Source organism: Mastomys coucha, unplaced genomic scaffold, assembly GCF_008632895.1.
Source record: "Mastomys coucha isolate ucsf_1 unplaced genomic scaffold, UCSF_Mcou_1 pScaffold7, whole genome shotgun sequence".
NCBI classification, from domain to species: Eukaryota; Metazoa; Chordata; class Mammalia; order Rodentia; family Muridae; genus Mastomys; species Mastomys coucha.
The window spans coordinates 33644864-33661861 of NW_022196913.1; the positions used below are offsets into that span (position 1 = coordinate 33644864).

Genomic DNA, 16998 nt, shown 5'->3' on the forward strand with positions numbered 1-16998 from the left:
CTGGCTGTCCTGGAACTTACTCCGTAGACCAGGCTGGCCTCAAACTCAGAAATCTGCCTGCCTCTGCTGCCAAAGTGCCGGGATTAAAGGTGTGTGCCACTACCGCCTGGCAAATATTCAGGTTTTTTAAGGGTAGTAAGTGCCTCTCTGAAAAGTTTCTTTAACATTTTTATGTTCCTAATCATATCTTCTCAAGGCTCCATCAGACTTACCAAAAATCAACAGCAGAATGAGCTGTTGCCCAGTAGCAGAGAAATTGCCAATCGTATGCAGTGTCCTGGGTTCAATGCCTAGCATGGGTCAGGGAAAACAAAATCAAATTTTCTAAATGCTCAATATATCAGATTGTTCCACAATCATGTCTCTTGTCTGTGAAAGGGCCACAGCTACGTAATTAAAGCATGCGCTGGTCTAGCAATGAATTGATGGTTACTGCCCTTGACTGCAGTTCTGTGTTCTCTTTTCCTTTAGTGTCGCTTTTTGAGTCTTAGATCTTGCTAATTCTTGTTTTCCTTCACGTTGAAGTGTGTTCTCAATATTAGGTGAGGCTATGGTTAGGTCTTTGGATGTCTGAACACACAACTGACTGGCAGTACAGTATAACAAGTTAAAAGGAATTATCTGCCAGAATTTGCATTGTACCTTTAAAAAAATGCTGACAGATGCTGAAGGCATGGAAACTACTCCTGTGTATGCCCATACTCTTCCAGTTCTGGACAGGAAACCTAGGCCTCTGTCATCCAGGTCAAGTGCTCTAGAACTGACCCACACTCCAACCATACAGATTCCTTTACATGTGCTATATCACTGTCCTTTTAGGGTGTAAAATTATTCTTGATCATTTTAAATTTCACGCTGATAAGCTTTATATTATATTTTAAAAATCTTCATACAAGGCACAATCTATAGACTCATGGTCTTTCAATCCAGGAATCTAATTCACTCATATTATTCCTTTAATAATTTCTCTAGGAAATTGTATTATTTCCTTAGCAATTTCTCTTGGAAATGACATATGTTTGCATGTACATATAACACTTTCTCTTAGGGACTCTTTTTGAATGTTAAAACTATCAATTTAATCTTTGGCTTTTTATGTCTCATTTTCTATATGTTTTTATTTGTTCTATCTTCCAGAAAACTTATTTGAGCATGTTTTCCAGTTTTTAATTTTTTTTATATTAAAAAAGGCAGTAATTGGATATGTTTCAGTTTCTCAGAGCTCTTTCTCCATCTTAAGTTTTCCCCTACAGGACACCTTAGTTTCAGTTTTAGTGCTACAACATCATTTCTTAATTGAAGATGTTAAAATCTGTCTCACTTTCTCCGCTCATGGCCTTTGTCCCTATTTCCTCTAGTTTGGGAATTTTCATCAACAATCATTTTCATTGTCCTTTTGATATTAAAGAACAAAGCACTGTAAATATTTTTTAAGACATTTTATTTTGTTTTATGTGCATGGGAATTTTCCGTTCCTGTATGTCTGTGTACCACATCCCTGGTGTTCACAGAGGTCAGAAGAAGCATCAGATACCCATGGAACTGAAGTTAGACAGTGTGGGAATTAAACCCATATTGTCTTTAAGGACAATCAAAATCACATTTGAAAACACCATAGAAAGATCCACATCCATAGCAAGACAGAGATAAAAACATTTTCTAGACCAAGTTCTGCAAGAGCAGTCAATGTTCCTAACTGCTGAACAATCTCTCCAGGCCCCAGCACCTGCAGACTTTTAATCATAGAGAGTAAACTGTCTTTGCTTTAACTAGCTGAAATGCTGGAAGTGGTGCCATTTTCTCTAAGGCCTTCCAGTTTTATAAGGTTGGCTACAAAATTCTCCTACACTTTAACAGTGTAATGGTAAAAGAATGATGCTAATAATACTCCAAAATGAAGAACTCTAAGCATTAGGGAGCAGAGTACACACCATACTACCCCTTTTTTCCTATCATACATCTCCTTCACGGATGAGCACAGTAGCTTGATGTTGTAAGAAAGAAGGCTCAAGCTGTGGAACTCCTAACAAATTCTCAAAAGCAGAAGCTTTCCACGCCCCACCCCCACCCCCTCGCCCTCGGCACAGTACTGTATGTCTAACTGAAGGAAACATGACACATTTAGTGTAGAAAACACTCTCTTCCCATTTCTACTTCACCTCATATAGTCATTAATTTTGATGGATTATAACTTGTAATTATAATTCCAAGGGCTTGTAAAGTAATTCCAAAGACTTTTCTGTATAATGATAATAAACATGAGGGACAATTCTCATACAGAACAAAAGAAATGGTCTAATGTGATATAAATCCATTTCTTCCCTCTTTAAGGACAATCAAAATCACATTTGAAAAAAAAATAGAAAGATACACATCCATAGCAAGATAAAGATAAAAACATTTTCTAGACCAAGTACATGAACAGAAAGCAGTGTGTAAAAATATTTCAATGAGCTAGTTTTACACTTGCCTTCTAACTACTCATGATCAGAAGAAATCTAGAGCTAAAAATAGAGGCAAAAGATAACAGATGACAGAGAGTCTATTTCTCTCAGGAAATTAAAAATATCTGAGAAACTGCCTGTGAAACATGGCAAAAGACAAAGACAATTGGTCATTGTCCTAATTTCTGAATCAGAATGAATGCGGCAATAGCTGTTGGGTATTCCCAAAGGAAAGTCCCTTTCTGACTGCCCCCCTTCTTCTCCATCCATCAGTTGTGCCCAGCACTGGTCAACACCTGCTTACTTTGGCTGTCTTGGTGGTGGTGGTAGGGTTGTGACCAACATTTAAAGGAGCCACTATAAATGTTAAAAGACCAGGATGTTCAAATGTGAATGTAACTACACAATCAACTCAAAAAGTGGACTAGGAACACTGAAGACAGACTACTATGAATTGATGGCACTTCAATATTTAGAGCTAGAAGCTGTTTAATTGTCTCAAAGTATGTAAGAATATAAGTTGATTATTTATACCATAAATGTGGCATCTGAACCTTACTATCAGACAAGGCTCATCTATACATTCATTTAAAATATGCAAATGTTGCCACTTATATTCTTGAAAATAATTTGATCATTTAGGTGAGACAAATAAAATCTCATTTACATTGTTAATTTGCCTAGCAAATAATTCTCAGTATGCAAAAATCAAAGAAGTATGAAGTGAAGCAAATTCTAATTTTGTATCTTGTGATTTAAGTAAGAGGAAATGATGAGGGTGTAAAATAGAATATTATTACAAATATTTGAATGCTAATCCTGGGCAAACACTGCCTTTGATACACAGAATTTTCAAAATTTGATTTTTTAAAAAAAATTCCATTTTCACTGATTTATTGAAATTGTGAGTACAAGATATGCAATCACTATCTAATATGTTCTTGAATTTTAAAACCTTTTGATATTTATGTTTTCCTAGTAGTTTTAGGAAGTAATTCTAAAAGGATGAAATAAAAATATTTGAAGAGCTGCGATTATGAGAAAACTTTTGAGTCATCATTTTTTCTCTTATGTTTACTGTCAGAGCAGGTTTGCTGAATAACCTGGGAACAGAATAAGGGGCATCCTAATTGCACATCTGACATGTGAACATCTGAACAGCTACATTCATTTATAAAAAGCTAACAGTAACTTGTAATGACTACATAGTATCTGCTTGCGCTAGCTTGGGGCTTAAGAGATTTGGGGAGGTAGCTCAGTTGATAGAATGCTTACCTAGCATGCATGCCCTGGGTTTGATCTCTGGCACCAAATAAAGTACTTTGGTGGAACAAAGATACAAGATTTTGCCTTGAATGAAAAAAAATACACATATACATTCCACATTTTGATTTTCTAAGAAGAGTTTTATATAATGTAGGCTAGCCTTATAAATAGCCATTTAGCTAAAACTTGGCCTCAAATTCCTCCACCTCCTCATCTCTCTCTTATCAAGGGCTGGGGTTGAGTACATGTCACCAACCTGGCTCTGACCATCTGAAATACTACTTAAAATGCATACTTTAATCTTCAGATTTTCATTTGCTATTAGGTGGCTTATTGCTAAGGATGTGAACTACTGTGGCAGGCCCAGGGTAAGTTACTTGGCCTTTAATGCCTTTGCTTTGTTCCTAGTAAAAGCATCTGCTGATAAGTTTACTCAAGTGGATAGGGTGCGTAGAAGGGCACCTGCTGAACAAGGTCTTTATGCATTACCCACCCTTACTGCATGCAACCTTGTCAGAGAACTATAAGCACTGAGCACCAGGCAATGTACTAAAATTTATATTTTGCTTAAGACAATTTCTTGTAAGCCTCCATGACAAATGGGGAAAATATCGTTAGTGGAATAAGATTCAGGGAGGTGAATTACACACAGCTACACAATTAGGGTATATCAAATAAGGGCCCTGGTCTGCAGTTTTTAATCACTACTGAAGGCTGTCGTCCCTCTGACCTGTGTCCACATGTGTTCATTGCATGACTGTGCTAGAAGCACTAAGAGATCATAAGTTCACTGGGAACAAATCTTATTATTAACAATAGTTTTTCTACATTAATTTACTACAACGTTAAAACCTGCTTGTATTTTTGCAGTAGTATTTTAGAGCAAAGATATCTATACTCTGTCTAGAGGTTAAGAGATTTGTCAAAGGTCACCAGGCTATTGCTGGTGCAATCAGAATTTAAACCTGAATCTTGCAACCCTCTCAGTGCCCTTTCCACTACTCATTCTGAACAGAGAGGCAATTTAAAACTAAATGGCTCCAGGCTACATTTATTCTTTCTAAGACCTTATTGTTGCCTTTATTATTATCATTATTCTTCCAGAAACGAATGTGATTATTCCTCTATACAGATAGTTCAGAGAGAAACAGTAGCAACAGTGTCAGAGGAAAGAAATCATAACTTAGGCCCTTCATTAAGAGCCTTACTACCAAAAGTTATTTGAAACATCTCTGCTTTAGTCCCTTCTTCCACATGATGGAATCACAACATAATGCTTCCTGGGTAGTACTGAGTGTGAAGGATTTCAAATGGCAGCTGGTATACAGTAGGAGTACTGAGTGTGAAGGATTTCAAATGGCAGCTGGTATACAGAAGGACTTAACTGACACCCAGTTCCTTTTAATTTCCATAAGAGACTAATGCACAACTCTCTATTCTATCACTTCCACAGACTGTTTCTTTCATGGTTCTTTTCAGATGGTGCCCCAGGTAAGTTTTAGGAAACTATAGGAGAACAGGATCAGAATGTAAAGGCCATCCTAGGAGACCATACAAACACAAGTAGGTTCATTTTTCTTTATCACAAATTATATTAACTAAAATTGGAAAACATGGAAATTCGGTGAGCTGCTTTATGAGTAAGTTTTAAGAAAATTTAAAATACTAGATCTGAACAACATTCTGGCTATGGTGAAAAGAGCCTTAAAATGTCTAGTGAAGAGATTTTATCAACATGACAGTCTCTGAATATATGCAATGTTCAGTGACTGAACAAACAAAAACAGGTCTAAACTATCTGAAAACTAAAAACAATCAGCTTAGGGGGATGGAGAGATGGCTCAGCGGGTTAAGAGCACTTATTGCACTAGCACAGGACCCAGATTGGCTTCCCAGCACTTATACGGGTATGCCGCAGCCATCAGTAACTAAACATTTAGACAGGTAAAAAGAGAAAGATCTTTTAGAAGATAGGAAAGACAAAATAACAGGGCTGGACAAAAGTTTTGATTTTGGAAAATCTGCTCAAATGCATAGTTATCATTCAGACATCTGTCTATCTGCCCAAGGTTCTCTGCAACTGCAGTATTCACGGTTTAGAATCTATGTATGCATGTATGTGACTGTCTGTATGTCCATCCAACTACTTTCCTATAATAAGTATCTTCAGCTCAAAATATGAACATGAATTTATTTCCTAGCACAAGCCAGACTAGACTATCGAATGCACAAAGATCTGATCCCGCTACTTAATGAGACCATGTGTGAAGCCATACTGTTTCAGGATCACATAACACTTAATCATAAAAAAGAAAGACACTAAAGTCCTCTTGCCTGAAAACTCAATACAGCAAGCAAGAGCACAATTATATCCTAGAGGCTAGCCTGGACTACAGACTCAGGCCCTGTGCCAAATACAAGCACACAGTTCTAAAAATCAACAAACAGAAACTTTTCCACAAAAGAAATATCTATAAAAATATATAACACTTAAAGAGCAGTTTAAACATACATGTAAGAAGGCGTTTTCAACATTTAAACACCAAAGATGATTCAAACATGAGGTGAAATGTGATATTGACATGATAGGAACTATTAAGCCTCTCTTTGGGGAATTTTTTACTAATTAGTTCTTGATTGTTGGTTTTGCAAAAATAATTTGCATGGCTAAGATTGATATCAGGCCACAGGAGTGAGTGCAGATACGCAAGGACCACAAGTATTAGGTTTTTAAAAGTCTTAGTTTTAGTATGAGGGAGATAAGCTTGATTAAAATACATACATGTATGAAAATGTTCTTCAAGAGCCTCATGCCGGATGTAATGAATACATGAAATAAACAAAAATTAAAATATTTCATTTGAAATAATTCTTTGATATACTTATTACTTGATTATTTATTAAACATACACGAAAATTTATAGATGCATGCTTTTAATCTTTACTGAATGTAATAAACTTTCAATGAACTAGAAAAATCTAAAGTCACATAGTTAAATTTGATATAATTTTGTTATTAAGTAAAACAGTAATCTATCAGACAGAGGTAAGAGAAAGGTGCAAATCACTGAGAACATGCTGAAGCGTCTAGCCATGTGGAGAGATCAGAATTTACACTACAAAACAAATGACCTTAATATCAGTAGTGAAAATGGGGGAGTTTACATGAAAATTGTTTCTGCATCCCAGGAAGAAGAATGGTTATAAAACAGACAAGTGGTGGGGCTGAGAGGAGCATGGGGACAACCTTAGCTGATGACACTGAAAAATCTAATGGCATTTATTACAGTTCCAAATCTGGTGTGAGCCTAAAAGACGCTGTTTTGCTTCAAGAAAAAAATGAAATGAAACATGACTGTTAACTAAAAATTAAATAAACACCATGCTAAGTGAGATTTTTATTCTGAGACACTGTTCTTGCATGGCACTGCAAATATTTTGGAATAAGCACAAAGCCGTACATAAACCACAGATATTGCTTTAAAAATTAAAAGTAAGCATACTGAATAATACTGTTATAATATTTAAAAGGAGTCATATTAAATTTCACAGGATTCTCACACATCTGTTATTAAAATCATTTTATGACACTGGGTTGGAGTGAAGGTATTTACTATCTATGGTACTGTTAACATGATTCTTATATGAGTTTTTCTGTTTCTATGGTAACATGAATTATAAGGTTCAATGAAGGTGGATTTGGTGATGTGTATTTTTCTGTTATTCAAGGTGAAAAGGAAATGAAACAGTCCTAACATTCATAAACTGCAGCAAATGTCTGAATTCCATTTAGAGATAAGACGATAATTACTAAAGTAATTAGAATTCTTCCTGGATGGAATTATTTTGCACACAGTAGAAATTGAGATTTGGAAAGGAAAGCATGGCTGAGTACGTTCAGCATCACTAATTAATTACAGCCCAAACCATTCTGCCATTCTGATACCTTGGAAGTCACTATACCTTCATTTGTCGGCGGCTAACCACAATGGGGAAAAAAGCTAGCCCCCACCCCCATCCCTTAAGTCAGAAAGATAAAGTAGGTGAAATCATTTTATTCAAGAGAAAATCCAATTACAGAAATAATCAACTTTTCCCTCTTGCTTTATTTTTTCATATTTGAAAGGGCATTCACATTAGCAGAACCAATTAAATGAATATCAAGACAGGGTACAAACTACAAAGTTGGGCAAGTTCTTAAACCTTTTAAAATTAGACTATGAGGAAAAAAAAACACTTATTGAAATTTTAGAAACTCAACCCTGGATCACAGGATTCTCTAATGGGAAGCATTATCAGAAGGGTGATAAATGCTGAATCTTGAGGATAATTTATAAATTTTATATGGTCATAATATAATATTTCTAATATGTAGTCCAATATCAACAACAAATCAGGCTAATTAATCTTCTTCATGGATATGTTACCATTAAAAATTGGTATCCTGAGGTCAGGGGTTGTAGATTCAGTGAGTAGATTACTTGCCAAGCATGCAAGAAGCACTGGTTCCCATAGGAAGAACAACAATATCAACCAACCAGACCTCCCCTCCCCCCAGAGCTCCCAGGGACTAAGCCACCAACCAACCAAAGAGTACACATGGCTCCAGCTGCCTATGTAGTAGAGGATGGCTTTGTCAGACATCAATGGGAGGAGAGGTCCTTGGTCCTATGAAGGCTCATTAGATGCCCCAGTGTAGGGGAACTGAGGGCAGGGAGGTGGGAATGGTTGGGTGGGCGGAAGAACACCCTCATAGAAGCAGGGGAAGGGGGATGGGATAGTGGGTTTCTGGGAGAGGGGTAAACTGGGAAAGGGGATAACATTTGAAATGTAAATAAAGAAAATATCCAATAATAATAAAAAAAAGAAGCACAGATTCAATTCAGTACCATATAAACTGGGCATGATAGTGCACATCTGCAGTTCCAAGAGTAAGTAGGTAAAGGTGGGTGTACCAAGAGAGTCAAAACAAAGAGAAAATAAAAGGTGGAGAGGGAGGCATGAAGGAAGGGAGGGGAGGAGGGAGCAAAACAGGCAGACAGAAGATATATCTGCATAACAGAAATCAAATACTCCACCAAATTAAATCAGATTTGCAATTATTTCATTCCTAAATAGTTGAGCTGCTTTTACTGCTGCCTTTACTGACTTCATTCATCCTGATTCATTAACTCGGGGTTGGCAGACTATGGCCCAAGTCAAATCTTCTCATTGCTTGCTTTATAAGTAAAGTTTTATTGAGCCCTGGGATACTCATTGATCTATATGTTGTTTACGGCAGCTTACTCTGTAGGATTTGAGGAGAGACCATGACAGCTCCAACACAATTCACAGGGTCTACAAAGCAACAGCCAGTTACCATCTGATGGGATTCTATGCCATCAGTAGAGCAACTCCCTGATGTTTGCTAAGTGCTGCAAGGGACACTGCTGAGGAGGTGAAGGAATTGATCTGAAAGTTCACATGTTGCAAACTCAGTTCAATCCAGGTCCCGAGCAAGATTCTCCCCCGTGACCTACTCTTCTTGGAACATTTTCATGATTTTTTTTTTTTTTTAAATCACAGCTCTAGGGTATCACATACTTTGTCTCCTAAGGGGCATGAGTAGCCTGTAGTCTTAAGCAGGCAGCAGCCTCGCAGTTTACAGGAGATGAGGTGCTTTTTGAAGACCCTATGTGAAGTGCTTGGGAAAGTTGGGGAACAGACAAGATGAATCAGTGGATTCAATACAGTGACAGAGTTGTTAATCAATGGTTAATCCCTGTGTTGACTGAAACCAGTCTCAGTATTTTAAAGTCAGAACATAACCATAGAAGGGAAGGGGAAGTGAAGATTCACAAGACTCTGTAAATGACTTGCTTTTCTTGGGGGAAATGTACACATTACTGCACTGTGGATGATGATGGCATCCTGCCTTAAGTGAGCACTTTGTTTAAAGTGCATGGTTAACTAAGAGCCCTCTCATTCTCAATTGCTACCTGTAGAAAAGTCTGCCAGGGCAAGGCTGGGTCAACGCTCATGGTGTTATATACATGTACTTCATACTATGTATACATTTTCATCAAAATTTGGGGATAGAGGATGCAAGATAGAGTCCTGGAAACAAAGACAAGAGTTTAGGTATATGTAGAGGACTCTAGATACTGACTCCAGGTCACAGGAGCTCCCTTTTGTGGCCTGAAAGGGACAAGCCCCACCACAGTAATATCTCTTCACTGGCAGTACCTCTCCAGAGGCCCGCCTCTAAACATGAGAGGGCCCAGAGACAGCAAGGGACCACCAGCCTGTCCCAGGGGACACTTACATGGAAGTGATGGTTTACATACTGAGCTTGTTTCTTGTGGCACTACCTCATGAATACTTGGCCTGAATTTTTACCTTGGAAGTTCTAGTCAGTTCTGCTCTGAGCCCTGTTGGGCTGGCCTTTCACTATGATGAGTTTTCAACTTCCATAGCCATATGGTCCATCTGTGGACAGGCTTCGCAGCCCCACAGAACCCAACAGGGTCCAGCCACTGTAGCTGCTAGAGAAGCAGTCTTACACGCCTGACATAATGTCCAAAATCCTCCATGGTATAGATAACAGCACCAATGACATCACTGTTAGTAAAAGAATTGGAGAATCTGTGGTAACTACTATAGCTTGGGATACCCTGCCTTGCAGTTTGTAGCCTGGTACACAAACCAAGGTACTTTGTGCTTTGACTTAGTCTCTCCTCCAAAATTCACTATGAAACATAACCCCAATGCTGCAGTCTTTCGGTGGTGACTGGGTCACTAGGGACAAGCACTCTCTCTGTATGGTTGGATGTGAAAGAGAGTATCCTGTCTAGTTTTGTCTTTTGTGTAGGAAGTCCAAGGTGGTTCCATCCATGAAAAATGAGAGCTCACCAGAGACTGACCCTCCATGTGCCAGCGCTGTGGATCTTCAGCCTCTGGAACTGTATAAATGGCCTACTTGTAGTTATTGTCTTAAGCAGGGGGGAATCACCTAAGAGACTAAGACAGATAAACAACATTCTGAGATACAAACAGCTGAAAGAAGGCAGGAAGATGGCTCAGTCAGTAATGTGTGATGATACTTTTATAAGATGGTCACAAAAATAAGCTGAATAAAACAGAAAATCACAAGTAAATGACTGAGTAAACTGCAGAAACATGAACTGTCATTAGAAGAGAGAATAAGAATGAAATAATCTTTGATGGCCCTAGAGTGAAGACACATTTTCCTAAATGACTCTAAGATGCTTCACAGAAGAGCCTGGAAATAATGGAATGAAGCAGCAAAATCACATATGTGGGGTCAAGAGGGACAGCAGCATCATGTAGGTCCTCTATACCAGGGTCTGAAAATGTGGGCAGAAGAGCTAATTAGGGCTCTGATAACTGCTCTAGGAAATGCCACCTTAGTCAATACTGGCAATTGAACTGATAATTGATTTAATCAGTGTCAAAGGAGGAGGATATTTATGCCCTAACACTGAACCATGTGCTGAGCCAGATGCTCCAGCTTCCAGAAAAACTCCAGTTGCCAGGTGCTTACCAATAGCAGCTGAAATAGCTACACCCTTAGCCATGACAGCATTCAAGGCAAATACACATGCGTGCACTGAAACTAGTGCATCTGATCCTCTGATACTCACACAGAATATTATAATATTCTAAATTCTCTTTATATTGTAAAAGTATTGCATCGATACTCAGAGAGATCATTCAGCTTCCCCCAGGTTAGACATTAAGTAAAGGTAAGAGCTATGATCTTGGTCCTTCTGGTTTTGTTTCAAAGCCTAAGCTCTCTGTGCGATACCTTAGTATCTCCCAGTCAAGCAACAGAACCCAGGAGTAATAAATGCATATGTATAATGAGCATTATAAAACAAATGCTCAAATACAAAACACAGATATGAGAGGGGTGCAGGAAGTCTTAATGCAGGTAATGTGTGAAAACAGGCTTAACTAGGGCATGGACAGAATGAGGCAGGAGGAACTAACGGGATAGAGGTGGGGGAGCTCAGCACATCCAGTCACTACACAATGTAAAAAGGTATCTGATTTTAAGTGACAATAAAACAAACAAAAATCACAGAGGTAGGGGTGTGTGTGTGTGTGTGTGTGTATGCACATACGTGCGTGTGTGTAAAATTTGTTATTGGTGACCTTTTACCAAACAGAAATTAAGTGTGATTTCGATTAGCTGTCAGTATAAAATCTAATGAAATATATCAATTCACTTTTTTTTCAGTACTAAGACAGAATTTTAGCATGTGCTTCCTATTTATAAAACAATTCAACTTGCCACATTCCACATGTTCAAAAGACACAGGTGGCCATGGCACCTGTTAGCACAGGTAGAGAGAAAAATGGAACACATGCTAAAGTGGGGACAGCAAGAGTACATGCACTCCTGCCCAAAGCAGCAAGCATGATGGGGTATGGAGCTAGGCAATGGGCGAGCAGGCGTTTCAGCTACAGAGTCAGGACCAGTGTGATGTTTGCAGAAAGCATCAACCAAAGGCTCGGTGGGGAGTGGCATCTTCATAGTGTGCTGGTGCTGCTGGTGCTTCTGCACATGAGAGAAGAACATGATGGTGGAACACAGACAGCGATGGCCTCCGCTATGATAGTGGCAGGAGAAACTGGCCAGAATGAGGGGTCCTCACAACGACCAGAGAACCCAGAGCCATCATTTTTCATAGTAACAATGACAACAATCTAAGCTAAAAAGGAAAATGATATTAAACTATACATTATTCAATTGGAAATCCAGTTTAAAAACATAGCATGATTTCAAACCTGAAACTTTTAAAAATGCAAACCTTCTTTTTCCATACTTTTTTGCAAATTTAAACCCGCTGATGGCATGCATATTTCCAATAAATACCACAGCATGAGATTCCATGCTAGCAGGACACCTGCTAACATATTTTATTCAAGTACGTGCTCCCACTGCAAAGCAATTATATTATTTCAAATATTTTAAAATGTTTTCTGTGCCTACCTAACATAACCACAGGTTACCTCACAATCATTGCTTTCCCTTTGCGCTGTGTCTAAATCAACAAGAGAAAGACTTGTCTGTGGTGCCAGGCACGTGAGTAACAGCTCCTAGGTCCTCAGTCTAGTAAGGCTGTACCTGATCCCAGATGGGAGAACACAGCTCTGAATGAAATGGAAGAAAGGTATGCCTATGGAGCTCTGCTTCCTGACCGGGATCTAGCCTGTCCCTTGGTACTGGATACATTAACGGTCACAAATTCTAGAGAGGAAAAACCAGTGCTAAGTGCTGGTTACTGTAACTCTCCAGACTCTGTCACCTTCTCCGTCTCTAGGCAAGACATACCATGAAGTTTCATTAGTGTTTCATCTTCAGATATGAGCACAGAGGCACAGAGAGAATGCTGTGCCTGAGTTAGGCAGGGCAAGGATCCAGGGAAGATGGCATAAGCATTTATGTCATTTTTTCTCTATTCATTGACACAACAGTTAGGTATATCCAGCTTTTGATTGAAGCTGGTAAATGTGACAGGCAATGAATTTCTGTGTATTAATTCCAGATCCACATATGATATATAATATGTCATCTATTTCTATTTGAGGGGGTGGAAGGTAGCACTGAAGATTAACATGTTTATTTTAGATGCTAAAATAATAATCTTAAAATATAATATTTTTATAAATTTGAAGCTGTTCACTGACATTTGCCAAGTAAATGAAGATTTAGTGAAGTTATTCAATTTATTTAAATCCATAAATTACGCAATGTGAAGTATTGGTTGTAGCTACTGACTATTATCAGGCTATTACTTATTCTAGATCTTTGTCATCTAGCTTTTCTCAGTAACATTGACTGCTCAGAAAAAACATACATTTAATCTCAACTTGACTGACGTTGAACTTAGACTGCATATTTCACACAAAACCTCAACACAGTGACACAGGACTTCAGACTGTTATTGTTCTATGACTAAAAAACGAGTGACTTAAGACAAAAAGCTCAACATCCTTAAACTTCATTTCTATTCATTCTCTAATAAATACCATCTGCTGTGTACTTTAGGGATCTAATACCCGTCAAAAACTCCATCATATTATGAGAAGCGGCACTGCGTTGATCTGAAATGCATATTTGAACAGATGTGTTTAAATTACATCTCCGTCTATCCACACGCATTAATTCAGAGCAAGTGTGTGTTGATTTAAAATGCATAAAAAGGGGGATTTGGAGATGCATCAAAAGTGAACAGCATCTCCAAGGATCAACGCTTGAATTATAAAAGGTCACTGCTAAAAATAAAGTTTGTTGTATCTTAAGGGTTGGACTTAGGAGCTGTTCATGGGAACCGACTTCATGTTTGCTGCACAAAATCAGGAACTAAAGCTACACTAAGATGTTTTGTTTGTTTGTTTTTTTAAATAATTCTTCCACATAAAACATTCACACAGGCATGTATGGGGAGAAAAATGGGACAGCTGACATCAAAGTACAGAAAATTACAGGGTATGTCTACTGACTGACACCTGTCTATAATGGTCAGTCCTCCATTTTCAACCATATTTGGTGGATCTCTAAAAATTTCTCCTCCAGACATTGTAATGTCATGATTTTATATTTTATAGATAAGCTAAAATTTAAAAAAAATCAATCAAATAAAAAAAGCAACCATAAAGTTCATCAGTAATCAGCAAGGAATTAAACCTTTGGGAATGTGGCATAAGAGCAGATAATCACACTCACTCTCTTGTTACTGTCAGTAATGGCTGAGCTGGGAGAGCCATAGTTACCTGCACATTCTCCATTAGGCGAGGGGGAAAAAACAAGAAAACAAATGGCTGAATGAATTGCCTGGTAAGAGCGTCACCTACTAAGTCCATACATTACTGATTCTGGATTACTCATTCCCAGACTGTGCTATTACCCAAACCCTGGCTGGCCTACCAGATATTTTCTTTAAATAATATTATAACTTGTTATTTGTAAAATGAGCATCGGAATTGAAATGAATTTTAAAAAGTAAACACATTTAAGAAATTTCTATGCAACCCCTATAGATTAGAAAATTTTCACTGAAGTTGAGAAGATTGTATTTAATTACAACCAAAGTAGATGTCCTGTTAACTCATGATAGAAGAGATGTGTAAGGAATAGAGAGATGACACAGGGGTTAAAAGCACTTGCTGCTCTTCAAGAGGACCCAAGTTTGATTCCAAGCATCCATATTGTGGCTCACAACTGTCCGTAACTTCAGTTGCAGGGATCTGCTGCCCTGTGAGAATCAGGCAGACATGCTATACACAGGCATACATGCAGACAAAATGGCTGTACACATAAAATAAAATGAATACATCAAAAAGGGTTAGGTAGAAAAACTGACAAAGCTCATGAAATATAAGCCTATGAACTCCACAAAATAAGTGACTGTGCTCCCGAGTGAGGACTAACTCCACACTCATGGACTGTGCTCCCGAGTGAGGACTAACTCCACACTCATGGACTGTGCTCCCGAGTGAGGACTAACTCCACGCTCATGGACTGTGCTCCCGAGTGAGGACTAACTCCACGCCCATGGACTGTGCTCCCGAGTGAGGACTAACTCCACGCCCATGGACTGTGCTCCCGAGTGAGGACTAACTCCATGCTCATGGACTGTGCTCCCGAGTGAGGACTAACTCCATGCTCATGGACTGTGCTCTGAATGAAGGACTTTGTGCTCATGGACTCAGCTTCCATCACTTCAGAGCATTTCTCTCAGGGAAAATGTGTCCTACCACATGTTAGTTTAATGGTTTAGAAGATGAGATTTATTCTTTGCTTTATACTCACAGCTCAGGTTGAACTTTTCTCAGTAGGAAAAACTCCATATAAGAATAATTAACAAATATTTATAAATGATTTTGTTATAGATTTGATAATGTTTAAGGAATTCAATACCAAATTACATAGAAAATTCTTTATTGATGCAAAACATACACAAAAGTCAAGACCTTTTAATGAGTGAAAAGAAAGGGCTCCAAAGATGGCTCAGTGGGTAAGAGATTTGCTGTGAAGCTTGAGGACCAAAGTTCAAATCCTGGAAATAAAGTAAAATCTAGGAATCAGTGTGTGCACATGTTCCAGTGTTTCTACAGGGAGAAGTGGAGTAGGAGAATGCTAGAATCTCATGGGCCAATTAGCATGGTGTCCATACATGGACAAGAAAAGAACCTTGTGAAACAAGGTAGAAAGCTAGGAATGATACCCAAGGCTCTTCTCTTATCTGCACATGTGCATCAGATGAGGGGAGGTGGATGGACAGAATGAAAATTAAAGCCTGATGACCTTTCTGTCCTGAGGAACCATAAGGTGGAAAGTGAAGATTAACTCCTCCAAGCTGTCCTCTGACCACCACATGTACATACACACACATATACATACAAAATAAACTGCAATAATTATCTTAAAACTCTGAAGTTTAAGCAAATCATGTCAAGTTCTTTACACAGAGCAGGATGATGACTAAGTTATTAGGCTGTAATCATGCCCTCTCTTCCCATGAGGATTTACAGTGGCCATAGTTTCTGAGCCCAAGCTACATTCCGATTGATATATTTCAGACGAGTGCAAGTGCAAAGGAAAAGTCCATGTCTAGTAAGCCAGTTACCTGTGCTGCTGAGCAGAGCTGGCATTGAACTTTTAAGTGGATATAAGTAGCCTGATAAAGGATGCTTATATAGAGAGGAACCAAATGCAATTCTAGAAGTGATGGCCAGGTGACAAATATATTTAGCGAAAATCATGATATACTGCTACCATCAACTAGGATTAATATTTTCAAGAACATATACTTGTGTGAAAAACAAAAATGAAATTCCTAAAAGTATAGATCATATAAATTAATTTTAACAACAAATCTTGATGAGGGGGATACTGAGCTTTGAATCTCAGCAAGTAAATATTGTCCTAAATAAAGTTATTCCACCCCTTTATCAGAATTATGCCTATTATATCGATATATGTTCTTCATTTTCATCACCAAAACCTTAAATATATATCAAATAATTATATATGCTGATATATTGGAACTAGGCATGATGGTGCATGCCTGTTTTAACACTCTAGCACTCAGGAGGCTGACATAGGAAGATTGTGGGTTCAAAGCCAGCTTGAGTAAACAAGACCATATCCCAAAACAAAACATTAAAGGGACTTATAAGGTAGTAGGCCTCGTTTCTGCAACTATAATAATGGAATACTACTCAGCTATCAAAAAAAATAAATTTATGAAATTCTTAGGGAAATGGATGGATCTGG

General features: G+C 38.2%; 1 protein-coding gene across 2 annotated transcripts in view; it reads right to left on the minus strand.

Annotated features, from left to right (window-relative positions):
* The window catches only part of Cdkal1 (CDK5 regulatory subunit associated protein 1 like 1), a 555277-nt gene that overhangs the window by 160972 nt on the left and 377307 nt on the right, over positions 1-16998 (minus strand). The window lies entirely within an intron of this gene.